General features: G+C 43.5%; 1 protein-coding gene across 3 annotated transcripts in view; it reads right to left on the bottom strand.

The window, feature by feature from the left end:
- The window catches only part of LOC111957993 (uncharacterized), a 53,743-nt gene extending 46,843 nt beyond the window's left edge, over positions 1–6,900 (bottom strand). For all 3 annotated transcript variants that reach the window (XR_011474669.1, XM_023979154.3, XM_070436865.1), the window contains exon 1: positions 6,754–6,900. The gene's annotated coding sequence lies outside the window, so the exon portion shown is untranslated. The remainder of the gene's footprint in view (positions 1–6,753) is intronic.
- Between the last annotated feature and the right edge of the window lie 7,912 nt (positions 6,901–14,812).

The following is a 14,812-nucleotide window of genomic DNA, read 5'->3' as shown; positions in this document are numbered from 1 at the left end:
TCCTGTTCGAAAGAACTCTCATTCTGGGGTAATTTGGTGACAGTTTCCCACTTAATTTGTGACAAACGCTCATAACCTTGAAGAGGTTTGCCACATTAGGTTATCCCATTGGCTCACTGCAAAAAACGTCACCTTTTTCTTGTTGTCTGCTAGTTTTAGTCAATTACATTTAAGAAAAGTACAACGTCTAAAGATTACTTTTCAACATTGCCTGCTCCCGAGCGTTTTCGCTACATAGAAAAACGTAATATTGTACGGCTTCCCTCATGCCCTTTTTCATGAATGTGCTAGCAGCCATGTGAGTGAGTGCTAGATAGCTACCGACCCGAACATTAAGCTAGCCAAGACCAACAACAAACAGACAGACTATACAGCTACAACTAGTGGGTGACGTTACAAATTGACTATACTAAACAAGTTAAATGTATTACCTGTGATTAAATGTTTTCCACACACATAGCTACGTTTAGCCTACTTGGACACCGGGACCAACACTTCCCACGATGAATAGTCTAAAGTCACAGGGCTCTTCTTGCAGGCTCTATTTCCCTACATGGGAGCATTGCGAACCGCAGGTTGGGACTTTTGACCTGTTTACATGTACATTGAACAACGCAGCAGCTTTTCTGCATGTTTCGTGATTTCTGTATAACTAAACATTGACGACGAAGTTGGCTCTTTTACAATGTGTGATCGAGGGGAAATCCTTATGTTGTGTATATTGACTAAGAGTATCTTAACCAACTTCGTTTGGCTTCAATGTGCTATTGAGTCTTCGTATAGGAATGAATGTGATGGCTTTGCATTGGTATATACTACTTGTGTTTGATGCCGATGAATATTGCAGATGCATAGCTATGTGATTTATTTTTTTATGGACTTATGGAACATTGAGTTTAGGAAACAGCAGCAGGAGCGCGGGCAATCAGGGAAATTGAGTGAATCATCATTAGTCTTTCATTAGGGTATTGTAATATTCATATGTGTAAACATACTGAATTATAATTGGATGCATTTTACCGCCATATCATACTGTGCTATGATTGGTTAAGACCACCCAAATGGTTAGGTCATGGTCAGTTTGATCCTGGTTGGCGATATGTGAACATGCCAGTTATAGCTAGCTAATAAAGAGCTACGTTAAGAAATATCCTGTAGTACTGCATTTTATTATTTTGTACAAAGTGTGCAAAACAAGACATGGTGTCAGAGTTAAAGGTCTTTCAAGATGGATTTTTCTGGAGTTCCTCGAATGGACTGGGAGTCTACAAACTTACCCGATGCATGGCGTAAGTTCAAACAGCATGTGGAGCTAATGTTCTCCTCTGTCTGAAGGACAGAGGAGAAGAGGGAAAATGCAGCTACTTGCTCCTCTGGATCGGTGAAAAAGGGAGAGATATTTACAACACATGGACACTTACCGAGGCTGAATCAAAGGTACTGAAACCATACTACGATCGTTTTGAAGCATATGTTGTGCCGAAGACCAATACGATATTCGCTAGGTACCAATTCCATGAGAAAGTACAGGGAGCTAGCGAGTCTTTTGAACAGTTTGTGACAGAGCTGCGTCTGCTTGTGAAAGACTGTGATTATGCAAACAAGGATGAGATGGTCAGGGACCGTATTGTATTTGGAATACACTCACCGCGAGTGAGAGAGAAACTTTTGAATGTTGGGTCTGAGGTAACGCTGGACAAAGCTATCAACATAGCCAGATCTCACGAGCTAGCACAGGCTCAGATGAAAACCATTTTGCGCGGTAGCACGAGCGCATCACGTGAACAAGCAGTGCATGCGGTTAGGCAGGCATCAAAGCACACCTCCGGTGCACAGAGAGCGCGTTTTAGAAGGAGAGAGACATGACTCCAAAACAGAGCGACACAGACTCAAAACGCCCCAAAACATGTGGATATTGTGGATACAAAGTGCATAGCGAACAAGGAAATTGCCCAGCTAAAGGCAAACAGTGTACTAAATGTGGAAAATGGAATCACTGCAAAAGTGTGCAGAGCTTACCGTGGAAAAACAGTACACACAGTGAGTGAAGATGAAATGTCAATCAGAGTCAAACGCTGATGAACTGTTTATTGATTCAGTGACACAGAAAAGTCAAATATCAGAGACAGAGCAAGCCTTTGCTGACATTGAGATAGGAACACAAGGCACAAAGCTAAAGTTCAAACCAGACACTGGTGCACAAGTAAACATTATTCCTCTGAATAAGTACTGCAGCTTGACATCTGAGTGTGAGCTACAGCCCACCACGCGCAGACTGACTGGTTATGGTGGTGAACAGCTCCCAGTAAAAGGCACATGCACTTTCAAATGCAAATACAAGGAAAGTGACATGATGTTGGACTTTTATGTTGTTGACACTAGAGCACCTGCAGTGCTAGGTCTTAAAGCATGTTTAGACATGGACCTCATCAAGCTAGTTTTATCAGTGACAGCACCAGTAGAGACAGACAATGTACTGGAGGTTTGCTGATTTTGCTGATGTTTTTACAGGAATAGGATTATTCCTAGGAGAATGTACCATTCACCTTGACCCAGACGCAATCCCTGTGGTCTACCCACCGAGAAAAATCCCCCTGCTCTCCGTGCCCGTCTGAAGAAAGAGTTGGAGAGCATGGAGCAATCTGACATAGTCACCAAGGTTACAGAACCGACTGACTGGGTAAATGCGTTAGTGGTGGTGGAGAAACCACGCACAGGCAAGCTCCGAGTATGTCTCGACCCAAGAGACTTGAACAAGGCTATCAAATGCCCCCATTATCCTTTACCGACGCTAGATGGCATCACACACAAGCTAGCGGGAGCACACTACTTCAGTGACATGGACGCTTGATCAGGCTACTGGGCTATCAAGCTCACAGAAGAGTCATCTAAGCTCACAACATTCAACACACCGTTTGGACGCTACAGGTTCCGTCGCCTGCCTTTTGGGATTATCTCAGCCCAAGACGAGTTTCAGCGAAAGATCGACGAAGTGTACGAAGGCCTCGACGGAGTTGTGGCAATTGTGGACGACATCCTTGTCTATGGTCGAACCAAAGAGGAGCACGACCGAAACCTCCGCGTGATGCTGCAATGGTCCCGCGAGAGAGGAGTCCGGCTCAACCCCGAGAAGAGCACAGTCGGCGCTACAGAGGTCAGCTACTTCGGACATCTTCTTACAGCGACTGGAATCAAGCCAGATCCACAGACGATCTTAGCCATAAAATAAATGGAGCCACCAAAGAACTGTGCAGAGCTGGAAACAGTGCTTGACATGGTCAACTACTTAGCCAAGTTCGCACCCAGCCTCTCCAATGCGAATGCACCCCTGCGTCAACTGCTAAAGCAGTCCAGTGAGTTTCTCTGGGACAAGCAACACCACATTGCTTTCCAGAATGTGAAAGACTTGATCACGAGAGAACCAGGACCAATCCTTGCCTACTACGACCCCGACAAAGAGCACAGACTCCAAGTGGACGCGTCGAAGTATGGCCTAGGTGCAGTGCTACTGCAAGAAGGAAAGCCCATCGGCTACGCTTCCAAATCTCTCACAGACTGTGAAATCAACTACGCTCAAATCGAAAAGGAGCTCTACGCCATTCTGTTCGGATGTAAACGTTTCCATCAGTACATATATGGACGACAAGTCATTGTGGAATCCGACCACAAGCCCCTTGAGTCAATTATGAGGAAACCACTAGCCGCAGCCCCGCCAAGGCTACAGAGAATGATCCTTCAACTACAAAAATATGACTTCACAATCACTCACCGTCCAGGCAAAGACATCCCTGTCGCAGAGACACTCTCCAGGAAGTTTCTTACCTATAAGGACAGCAGCCTCAGTGAAGGCATGGACATGCCAGTGGACACTGTGTACAGCAACTTACCAGTTGGTGACACAAAACTGAAGGAGATCCAAGCAGAAACAGAAAAGGACTCACAACTCGCACAGCTGAGGAAAGTCATACAGGATGGATGGCCTCAGAGCGTCTCAGAATTCTGGAACCATCGTGATGAACTATCACAGATCAACGGAATAATTTTCAAAGGAGAGAAAATCATCATTCCTACCAGTCTCAGAGAATAGATTTTGACAAAGATCCATGCTGGACACATGGGCATGGAAAAGTGCAAATAGAGAGCACGGGACATTTTGTTTTGGCCCGGAATGTGCAAACAAATAGAGGACATTGTTGGTAAATGTGCCATATGTCTTGAACGACGCCTCTCAAACACCAAAGAGCCAATGTTACCTCACTGTATCCCAGACCGACTCTGGCAGGTCGTGGCAACCGATCTGTTTACCTGGAACAACGAGGACTACATCGTAACAGTGGACTACTACAGCAGATACTTCGAACTCGACAAGCTTCACAGCACCACATCTGCAGCTGTGATACACAAGCTGAAAGCAGCCTTTGCCAGGCATGGCATTGTAGAGACTTTAATATCTGACAATGGGCCCTGTTACAAATCAAATGAGTTTGAATCCTTCACAAAAGCATGGGAGTTCACACGTCACCACAAGCCCGCATTACCCTCAAAGTAATGGCCTTGCTGAAAAATCAATGCAGATTGCTAAATCACTCATGGATAAAGCAAAAGCAGACAAGAGAGACCCCTATCTCAGTCTCCTTGAATACCGCAACACTCCAGTTGACAACTTCAAATCACCAGCCCAGCTGTTGATGAGCCGCAGACTTCGCTCAATCCTTCCCAGCACCAACCAGCAGCTGCAACCTGAGGTCGTCAGCTACAAGGAAATGCATGGAAAACGTGCACAGAGACAACAACAACCAAAGCGATACTACGACAGGTCAGCTAGACCACTGCCACCACTGATTGACGGAGAGTCAGTTAGAATCCAAGAGCATGGCCTGTGGAAGCCAGCAGTCGTCATCCAGCCAGCTGACACTGAACGTTCATATCACGTCCGCACCGCAGAAGGAGCGGTGTACCGCCGCAATCGTCGTCACCTACTGAACACAAAAGAACAACACACTGATGAGATGAACTGTTCCCCTGAAAGAGAACGTGATGGACTAAACACACACACAGCACAGCATACACCATACTTACCTGCAACACCACAAGAACTGTTGACTGACACAGAAGCATGCTCAGCATCATATCGCACAAGGTCAGGAAGAGAGGTCAAGCCCAGAGCTGTCCTAGACCTGTGAAATGTCAAAGGGTGTAGGCGGATCGCTGCCCTAAAAGAGTTCCAGACTGTAAACTTGTTATTGAAAGTTCACTTGAAATGCTTTGGTATTGTATTTGTTTGAAATGTTAAGATGTATTTCCACTGTGAAAGCTGAGTTGCTGAGAATCCCTTTTTCGAAAAGTAACAGTATGTTGGATCATTGTTTCAGAGTCTATGTTGATTCAGCTGGTGTAGTATGCAATATAAATGGTTACTTACCTTGAGTTCAAACTGCAGAGCATGTTTTCAAAAGAAACGCTTAGAATATGTAAACATTTTTCTTTTGTTTTAAAAGAAGGGGGATGTAATATTCATATGTGTAAACATACTGAATTATAATTGGATGCATTTTACCGCCATATCATACTGTGCTATGATTGGTTAAGACCACCCAAATGGTTAGGTCATGGTCAGTTTGATCCTGGTTGGCGATACGTGAACATGCCAGTTATAGCTAGCTAATAAAGAGCTACGTTAAGAAATATCCTGTAGTACTGCATTTTATTATTTTGTACAAAGTGTGCAAAACAAGACAGGTATCATGCCATGAAAGTAATGTTTGTTTTCTGCACACATTTCCCCTCACACCCTCACCATTTAATCCTGTCAGGTACCAAGGAATTCCATATGATTGAATAATGGTTATGAAACTTCAATAAACAGTAAATGTAAAAATGTATCAAAAAACATCAGGAAAATGTTTGCCTTTTTAGTTGTGCAGAGGCAATAAAGTAGATTTACACAACAATGTCTTAAACAGTACCTATTTTGCGAAGAATACTTGGTCCTCATGTTAGCGAGGTCACTGAGATTGACATCCCTTTTAGAAGTGAGCTCAGGCCAAGAAAGCATAATAAAAGTTACCCCACCCTCACAGACACATACAGTACACCCAACATAACAAACACATACATCAATGTAATGTCACAATAGAAACAATCCAACACTTACCTATCACAGATCCATTTACACATTTATATGCATATACATTTAAGTATACAATGATCCTGTCACTGGAAGCAGTACTATAAACGGTGGTCTGCTATGTCTATTTGTCTTTCTTTTTTGTTTGTGAGAATGACAGTGGGCAGTAATCAGGCCTATTACAGCTGAAGAGTAAATGTTTGCCTGCGGTTTCAGTGATGATCATAACCAGTTGTGAGTTGAGTTTACAGAGCAGGCCCTGATTAGAGGATCACAGTGGATGGAACTGGGTTGTCATTTTGATTAGAGGACTGGTGTCAATCTAACTAGATGGGAATATCTCAATGCAATAGGTACAGTTTGACCCGTGACCAATTCATCTCCCAAATCCTTTGAACTTCTGCTTTTTTTGTAACCAAATTTCCCACCCAAGACATTATTACGAAAAAAGAAGGCTTGTCATTCTGGAATGGATTCAGTACTTATATATTGTTTTAGTGCATCTGTCAACAATCTAAGAGAAACCATATGTGGGTGTTTCTCACACAAGCCTTTAGGGACAATTTCTAACACCGAGCCTTCCAACATTCCCACCACAACAATAATGTTTTCGAAACCATTCTTACCTGCTCTCCGAAGATGTCCAAGATTTTGACCACCCTCATAGACTGAGGGAATGTTTCTGTGGTGTTCTGATTGTCAGCCCATTTTCTGTGTTTCTCTTAGTCTTTATCCACACCCAGGGATTTACAGGGCTGACACAACCCACTTTACTGTTGCCACGGGCACAATGAGCTAAGTCGCAGGATTTGTTTGTGGTTGGTGAGGGGGTAAGTTTCAGTATTGTCATAGTAACAAAAAAAACTTTGCCAACAAGTGTACAGTATATGATTCACAGACATTCTGGATAATAGTCTATGGAAAGTTTGTCAGTTGTTGGGGAGCAAAACCTAACCATTGTATCTATATGCATTGGTCTTGCAGCCTATGGTAGTAATTCAATAATCCTCCAAGATAATGCTTAAAGGTCATCCGTGTGAGTGAGAAGGAAGCTTAGCATTATCAAGTGGATTTGGGACTCCTTGGCGATGCTTTTATCACTGCTCCGTACCTCATTTGAGAACTTTTTAAGGAGGACAGGTGAAGAAGGAATTCATATGTCTAGATTTTGTCTGTCTCCACCTTGTACCTGGTGAGCTGCATGTTGGACTGATTCCAGGAGAGGAGGCTTCATGTGGTAGAGCTCCTGTTGTCTGGTTCCACTTACAAACCTGTCGCCATCCATGTCTTTGACGTTGGCCAGGTGAAACTGCTGTTGAACAGAAGCAGCTAGAACCTGGCAGTATAGTACAGTACAGCCACCACTGTCTTTCTACTGACAGCTACAGTGCCCTTAGTCGATGATGTGTTCTCCAACTGTGAAATCAAATCACCATATAGGTTGTAATGTGAGAGGGGAGACATTGGTAATTTATAGGAATAAATGTTTTTCAGTGTCATTGCAGCAGGAGGTCAGACTCAGGCGCCCCCATTTCCATATCCCTAGTGTGTCCTGACTTCGGAAATAGAAGTTCCTGGCAGATGAGTCCAGTGTCTCTTCAGTCTGATATTTTGATTATGTATCCACCCATTGTAAAACTAAAAGTGGATCCTAGTCTTAGCTCATATGAAGAAAATGTTAAAGGGACATTTCAGAAACATAATATTCATCTCAAGCAAAAAAATAAGATTTGCCTTTTTGTTGATTTAGTTCCCAGTCCCAGTAAGTGTACTGTAGTTGTTTCTCCCCATGTATGATTGGAAAGCCTGTGAAAGTTCTGAGGGCATCATTCCTAGTTAATAAGTGGAAGAACATCAAAACTGGGTATTCCCCACAGTCTATTCAGACACTAGCCTTGTCTGTTTGCCCTCTGTGTCCAAGACAAGCTAGCTCATCTCCACAGGGACCAGTTACCAGTGACATTGGAATACTTTTCTATGTGACTTACAATAGGAGTCTCTTATGCAATGCCCTTGGCGACGTTTCTGTCAACTACACTCAATGAGATATTTTCACATGCACCATTTCCCCAGACAGGGTAGCCCTATCAAAACTGGTAACTGGGTATGTTTGATGAGTCAAAAGACAATTTCCTGTGCAGAGGAGAAAATATTTTCAAAGTTATAAGCAGCTGAGTTTCTTTTCGGGTCACATAAACCTTGTTTAGCTGACGCGGACCTAAACTAGGCTCTTCAAGCACAAGGGGAGTGGTGTTTTGACATATCCCGGAAACCCAGTTATTGAGTTTATTGCTTAGGACACTAAACATATTAAACCATTGATTCTTTAATAGTTCTCATAATTATTCATACTTGGGCTTACGGTTCCGTTCTTTATTGCGACAACAATGTCAGTAGAGGAACAGATTAAGTCACGGAATCTCAATAAACCCCCAATTACCTCATCTCAGTTTTTGACCTCCTTGTTCCAGTTCTTCCCTAGTTACCCACGCTGAAGAGTCCCCCAGTTCACAAACCCATGGCCATGCTAAAGTAGGAGATGAGATGTGTTAATGTGCAAATGAACCATTAGACATAGGAGCAGTGTGCTCATATCCCCAACACTGCCTGTCCTTGTCTGTAGGCCCATTAACTCCACACTATTTAGAAAGAGGTCTTGCCCCTCTCAGTAGTCCCACTATGGGGGTTTCCTGGCCTTTGCCATGATGTCATCCCCATAGTTTAGGGCCTCAGGGTTGGGCCCTTTTATACTGTCAATGGTTGGGGCCTCACTGTGGGGGGTGGAGTGATGAGCTGCACTCACTCTCTGGGCCAGAATTCTAATCCATCTAATCCAGGGGTGTCAAACTCATTTTCACCGAGGGCCACATCAGCATAATGGCTGTCCTCAAAGGGCCAGATGTAACTTATAAATGTAATCGAATGTAATGTAAAATAAATGTAACTCCTCCTTAATGTTAAATAACTCATTATTTATTATAACTTATTCAAGTGACAATTACAGTTGCATAGAAAATATATGTTTGCTTGTAGCTCTAACATAAATCCTTTTAAATTTTGTCAGCTTATGAAAACCCACATAACTCCATTAATGAAGGATCAAACTGTCCAAGTGAATAAAGAAAAATAACATAAAACTTAGCTGCAAAGAACATGTAACATGTAACATTTACACAAAGGCGCACAACCGGCACAACTGATGTTGATGATGACAACAAGTTGTCTGCATACACACATAACTGCAAACATTAAATAATACTACAGCACAAGACAATAATATGTAACACAACTAAAATACCAAAAAAAGGTTGACTCAGTTCCACAACTATATTGGTCAAGTTTTCGTTAGTCTTTGATGAGGAGATGCTGCTGTCTTGAACACACAAGTGGATTCCTCTCTACATCGTGATTATCAGTTCTGAATGATAAACACAAAACAAAATGCAAGCAAATCATTATTGCACACAGTTTAACTGTTCTTCTTCTTGTTGAATACATTTATTAATATTTAATTAAGTTTAAAAAAAAAGGCTTGCTGTGTGTTTTCTGACAGATGTCTGACACCGTTTTCCAGACCAGTGTGCAATGTCTGGTTTTAGGTCTGTGGCTGAGGCAAGTGCGTAGAACAGCATGGAGGTTGTCACCGTGAGCGTGATCTGTGCTTGTTTTTGTTCAGATTCATTAGTGAAAAAACTGTTCGCACAGATAGGTGCTCCCAAACATGACAGAACACGGGACATGAATCGAAGCTGTCATCAAACAGGAGGCGGCAGAACGGTAAAAGTCCGGATGTAGCATCCTGAACTTTGCTCTCAGGCCACTGTCGCTTTGAGCTCAATTAGCTCATCTGAAGGTTGGGGTGCAGTGCAGACATCGTGCGTGAAAGATTGGCAAAGATGTCAAAGCCAGACTGTTGTGCTCTGAAGTCAGAGAAGCGCCGATCAAACCAGTCTTTTAACCAGCTCAGTTTGGTAGCCAACTGAGCACATGAAAAGTCTCTCGGGAAATGAGGCTGACAATGCTCTGACAACAGGAGTGAACAAGATTGTCCTGTTTCACTTGCACATCCATAAGTCCAATTTACGCTGGAAGAGCGTGATCGTGTCGGACATTGCGTGATGACTGTTGCGTCCTGCAGCTTCTGATTCAGCTGGCGAGATGGTCGTTATGTCACAACAACACAGCAAAGTCACACATCCACTTTGGATCTGATAGTTCAGACATGAGTTTTATTACTCTGCATAAAAAGAGCAATGTCTTTCTGAGCTCGAAAAATCGCTTGAGGACTTTGCTCCTACTCAGCCACGGCACTTCTGGTATGGTACAGCACATCCGTGTTCCGAGCCATCTTCCAGCAAAAACTGCTGGAACTGCGGTGATTCAGGCACGCGCCCGAATGAAGTTCACTGTTTTCATGACTGTGGTCACAATGTCCTCTCCCCAGCACCTTCACACACAAGCTTCTTGATGATAATGCAATGATACGTTATCAAAGGCGTGTGAAGTTCATTTTTTGCATTTTCCCCTTCATTAGCCAACCAAGCCACTTTTCCTCCACACATTGCCGGTGCACCGTCTTGTATTAATCCTACCAAGTTTTCCCCTGCAATGCATTTTTACTTACGACGTCTCTAGCATCAAAAATGTTCTGTCCCGTCGTGGTCCCATGCATTGCAGCCACATCCAACAGCTCCTCAGTGATAGAGAGGTCCGACTTTACGCCTCTAATAAAAATTGATAACTGCGCTGTGTCCGTGTTATTGTGCTTTCATCAACAGCTAATGAAAAAGCTGTGTAGCTGCGTTGCTCCTCGGCCAGCTGTGTTGTAAGATTTTCTGCTAGTTCTTCACTCGGTCGACGATGGTTTTCTTGATAAACTGACATTTTTAAAAGTCTGTAACTGGTCGGGACACACCTGCTCACAGACCTTCAGCAGCACTGCTTCAAAAACGCTCCCTCTGAAAAAGCTTGGAAGCGTGGGCGATTTTCTTCAGCCACAATGAAGCTAGCTTTCACCGGCCTGTTTTTGGCTGTGGATTTCATGAACAAACTCTGCGCGACGCAGTTTGCCTTTTAATTCTTCAGCCACAATGAAGCTAGCTTTCACCGCGGCCTCGTTTTGGCTGTGGATTTCATGAACAAACTCTGCTGCCCCGCAGTTTGCCTTTTAATTCTTGGCAATTTGTTGCTTTTCTTGAAGGCTAGCTTTAGCGTACTTAGCTCGTGTTTGGTGTCAAAATGTCGACGCAATGTGTATCTTTGAAACGAACACCGCTCTACAAAAAGACTAACCGTCTTCTCCTTGAAGCGCAAACAAGTATTCGCCTTCCCATCTTTCTTGAAACAGTCTTCCGTCTGCATCAACTTTTCTCTTTCTGGACATTTTGGGATCATTATTTATATCTCAATTCCACTCGTTGGCATGGACACTGCCGTGGCTAGCGTAGTCGAAAGGCATTGTGGGAATGTAGTTTTTGGTCAAAGCACGCTCTTAATTTATTTTTTGGTATTTATTTTTAGACACTCAAAACTTTTAAGCTCTCGCGGGCCACATAAAATGACCTGGCGGGCCACATCTGGCCCGCGGGCCTTGAGTTTGACACATGTGATCTAATCCATCTCTCCTGGATATCAATACTGATATCCAGAGACATTACTGTGCAGCCGTATTCATCGACCTGGCCAAGGCTTTCGACTCTGTCAATCACCACATTCTTATCGGCAGACTCAACAGCCTTGGTTTCTCAAATGACTGCCTCACCTGGTTCAACAACTACTTCTCAGATAGAGTTCAGTGTGTCAAATCGGAGGGCCTGTTGTCCGGACCTCTGGCAGTCTCTATGGGGATGCCACAGGGTTCAAATCTCGGGCCGACTCTCTTCTCTGTATACATCAATGATGTTGCTCTTTCTGCTGGTGATTCTCTGATCCACCTCTACACAGACGACACCATTCTGTATACCTCTAGCCCTTCTTTGGACACTGTGTTAACTAACCTCCAGATGAGTTCAATGCCATACAACTCTCCTTCCGTGGCCTCCAACTGCTCTTAAATGCAAGTAAAACTAAATGCATGCTCTTCAACCGATCGCTGCCCGCACCTGCCCGCCCGTCCAGCATCACTACTCTGGACGGTTCTGACTTAGAATATGTGGACAACTACAAATACCTAGGTGTCTGCTTAGACTGTAAACTCTCCTTCCAGACTCAAATCAAGCATCTCCAATCCAAAATTAAATCTAGAATCGGCTTCGTATTTTGCAACAAAGCATCCTTCACTCATGCTGCCAAACAAACATACCCTCGTAAAACTGACCATCCTACCGATCCTCGACTTCGGCAATGTCATTTAAAAAATAGCCTCCAACACTCTACTCAACAAATTGGATGCTCACTGGTCACCATAGCAGCACCCACCCGTAGCACGCGCTCCAGCAGGTATATCTCACTGGTCACCCCCAAAGCCAATTCTTCCTTTGGCCGCCTTTCCTTCCAGTTCTCTGCTGCCAATGACTGGAACGAACTGCAAAAATCACTGAAGCTGGAGACTCATATCTCTCTCACTAGCTTTAAGCACCAGCTGTCAGAGCAGCTCACAGATCACTGCACCTGTACATAGCCCATCTGTAAATAGCCCATCAACTACCTCATCCCCATACTATTTATGTATTTATCTTGCTCCTTTGCACCTCAGTATCTCTACTTGCACATTCATCTTCTGCACATCTACCCTTGCAGTGTTTAATTGCTATATTATAATTACTTCGCTACCATGGCCTATTTATTGCCTTACCTCCCTCATCCTACCTCATTTGCACACACTGTATGTAGACTTTTTCTACTGTATTTTTGACTGTTTGTTTATTCCATGTGTAACTCTGTGTTGTTGTATGTGTCGAACTGCTTTGCTTTATCTTGGCCAGGTCGCAGTTGTAAATGAGAACTCGTTCTCAACTAGCCTACCTGGTTAAATAAAGGTTAAATAAAAAACTAAAAAAACTGATGATGTGTTTCATTACGCTTAGAGCTAGCCTTAGCTGCTCCAGTTGGGAGAGATCTGTACTGTCATTCACATCAGTTTAAAATCACACCCAAAGAGTTTGTCTGGGTTAGGTGAATGTATGAACAGCACACAGCCCACGGGATCCTAGGAGGCCAGGTGGTACTGTAGCCTACGTGATGAGAGATAGTTAAAGCATGGTTCTTGTGGAGCAGTCTGAGCACATGTCAGATGAGGGGCACATGCTCTAGATGGGGGGGGGGGGGGGGGGGGTGGGGCGGGGGGGGAGAGGAGGTGTTGAGGGAAGGTTGTGTGGGAATGTGAGGAGTTGATCAAGCCTTATGTTATCTGTTCTCATCATTCAGGACTGAGAGATGACGGGAGAAGATTTTATCGTCATGCTGCTCTTTAATCCTGAGGAAAGGAACATAGCAGGTGGGCAGTTCAACTCATTATGGTCTGTGTAAATTCCCAATAAAGAGAGATGTAAAATGCACAGTGTGTTGTAATTGCAGTTCGCGATTGCCATCCAGATAGCTTTCGGTGTAAAACTTTATTTCCAGGTGATGTACATAAAAATAAACACATTTATAAGTACTGTAGTTTGTGGCCTGAGAAAATAACCTTTAACTCAGTCGAATACCATGACCAAAACCAGATTGTTTTTAGCCTTGTTTATTTCACATTTTAAGGTCCCTTATAATGGGAGACAAGAGACCATGTTGTTTGACTGGAAGCCAGAGGTTAGTGGTGAGGATGCCAGTGGAATTTATTTTGATGAAGCGTCAACAAAATCCAATATAAACAAATAAATTATCCTCTACTGAACCATAGAGTGTGGCAACTTAACACATGTAACAATTTCTGCACAGAATTGAATGCAATAAAACATAAATAGACACACACACACACACACACACACACACACACAGTTGTCGTTTTCCCTCTTTCACACCCACGCTGGACATGCGTCTGGTCTACCTCCCAGGGTGCCACCCACCAAATGTGTTAATTCTGGGCATAATTACAGCAGAGCTCTCACTGTTTCCCTGGCTGATTCCTAGAAAAACGTATTCGGAGTTACATCTGTGTTTGAGTAACAAATCATAACAATATTGTTCCCATCGAATGAATCATATTCCCCTCCATATTCCTCTCCTACCGTAAATATAGAGCAGGGGGTTGGGGAATTAGGGGACTGACAGTGAGTCCTAGAACAACAGTTGGGCGGTACATGCACAGGCATAACAGGGCATAATGTAGCAGACCACCCTGGTAGTCAACAGCCTACAGTGAACCCACCCATATTATACCTTGGCAGTCTTGCCAAACAGCTTCTATCCACAGGCATCTCATTTCGGACACAAGCCCTGTTTTATCTCCCTACGCCTGCAACCACACAGACCTTTTCCATACACGTACCTCTTTGCTTACATAAGCAGTAAGCAAAAAAAATCACCATTAACCTTTTGTCACTACAGGGGGTGCTGTTTCAACTTCGACATTTTGCGTTCCCAAATTAAACTGCCTCGTACTCAATTCTTGCTCGTACAATATGCATATTATTATTACTATTGGATAGAAAACAATCTCTAGTTTCTAAAACCGTTTGAATTATGTCTGTGGGTGAAACAGAACTCGTTCTGCAGCGAAAATCATGACAGGAACTGCGAAGGTCTGAAAAC

The sequence above is a fragment of the Salvelinus sp. IW2-2015 genome, linkage group LG33 (assembly GCF_002910315.2).
Source record: "Salvelinus sp. IW2-2015 linkage group LG33, ASM291031v2, whole genome shotgun sequence".
Lineage (NCBI taxonomy): Eukaryota > Metazoa > Chordata > Actinopteri > Salmoniformes > Salmonidae > Salvelinus > Salvelinus sp. IW2-2015.
Note: the sequence above shows the minus strand (reverse complement) of the source record. Positions and strands in the feature narration are given on the sequence as shown.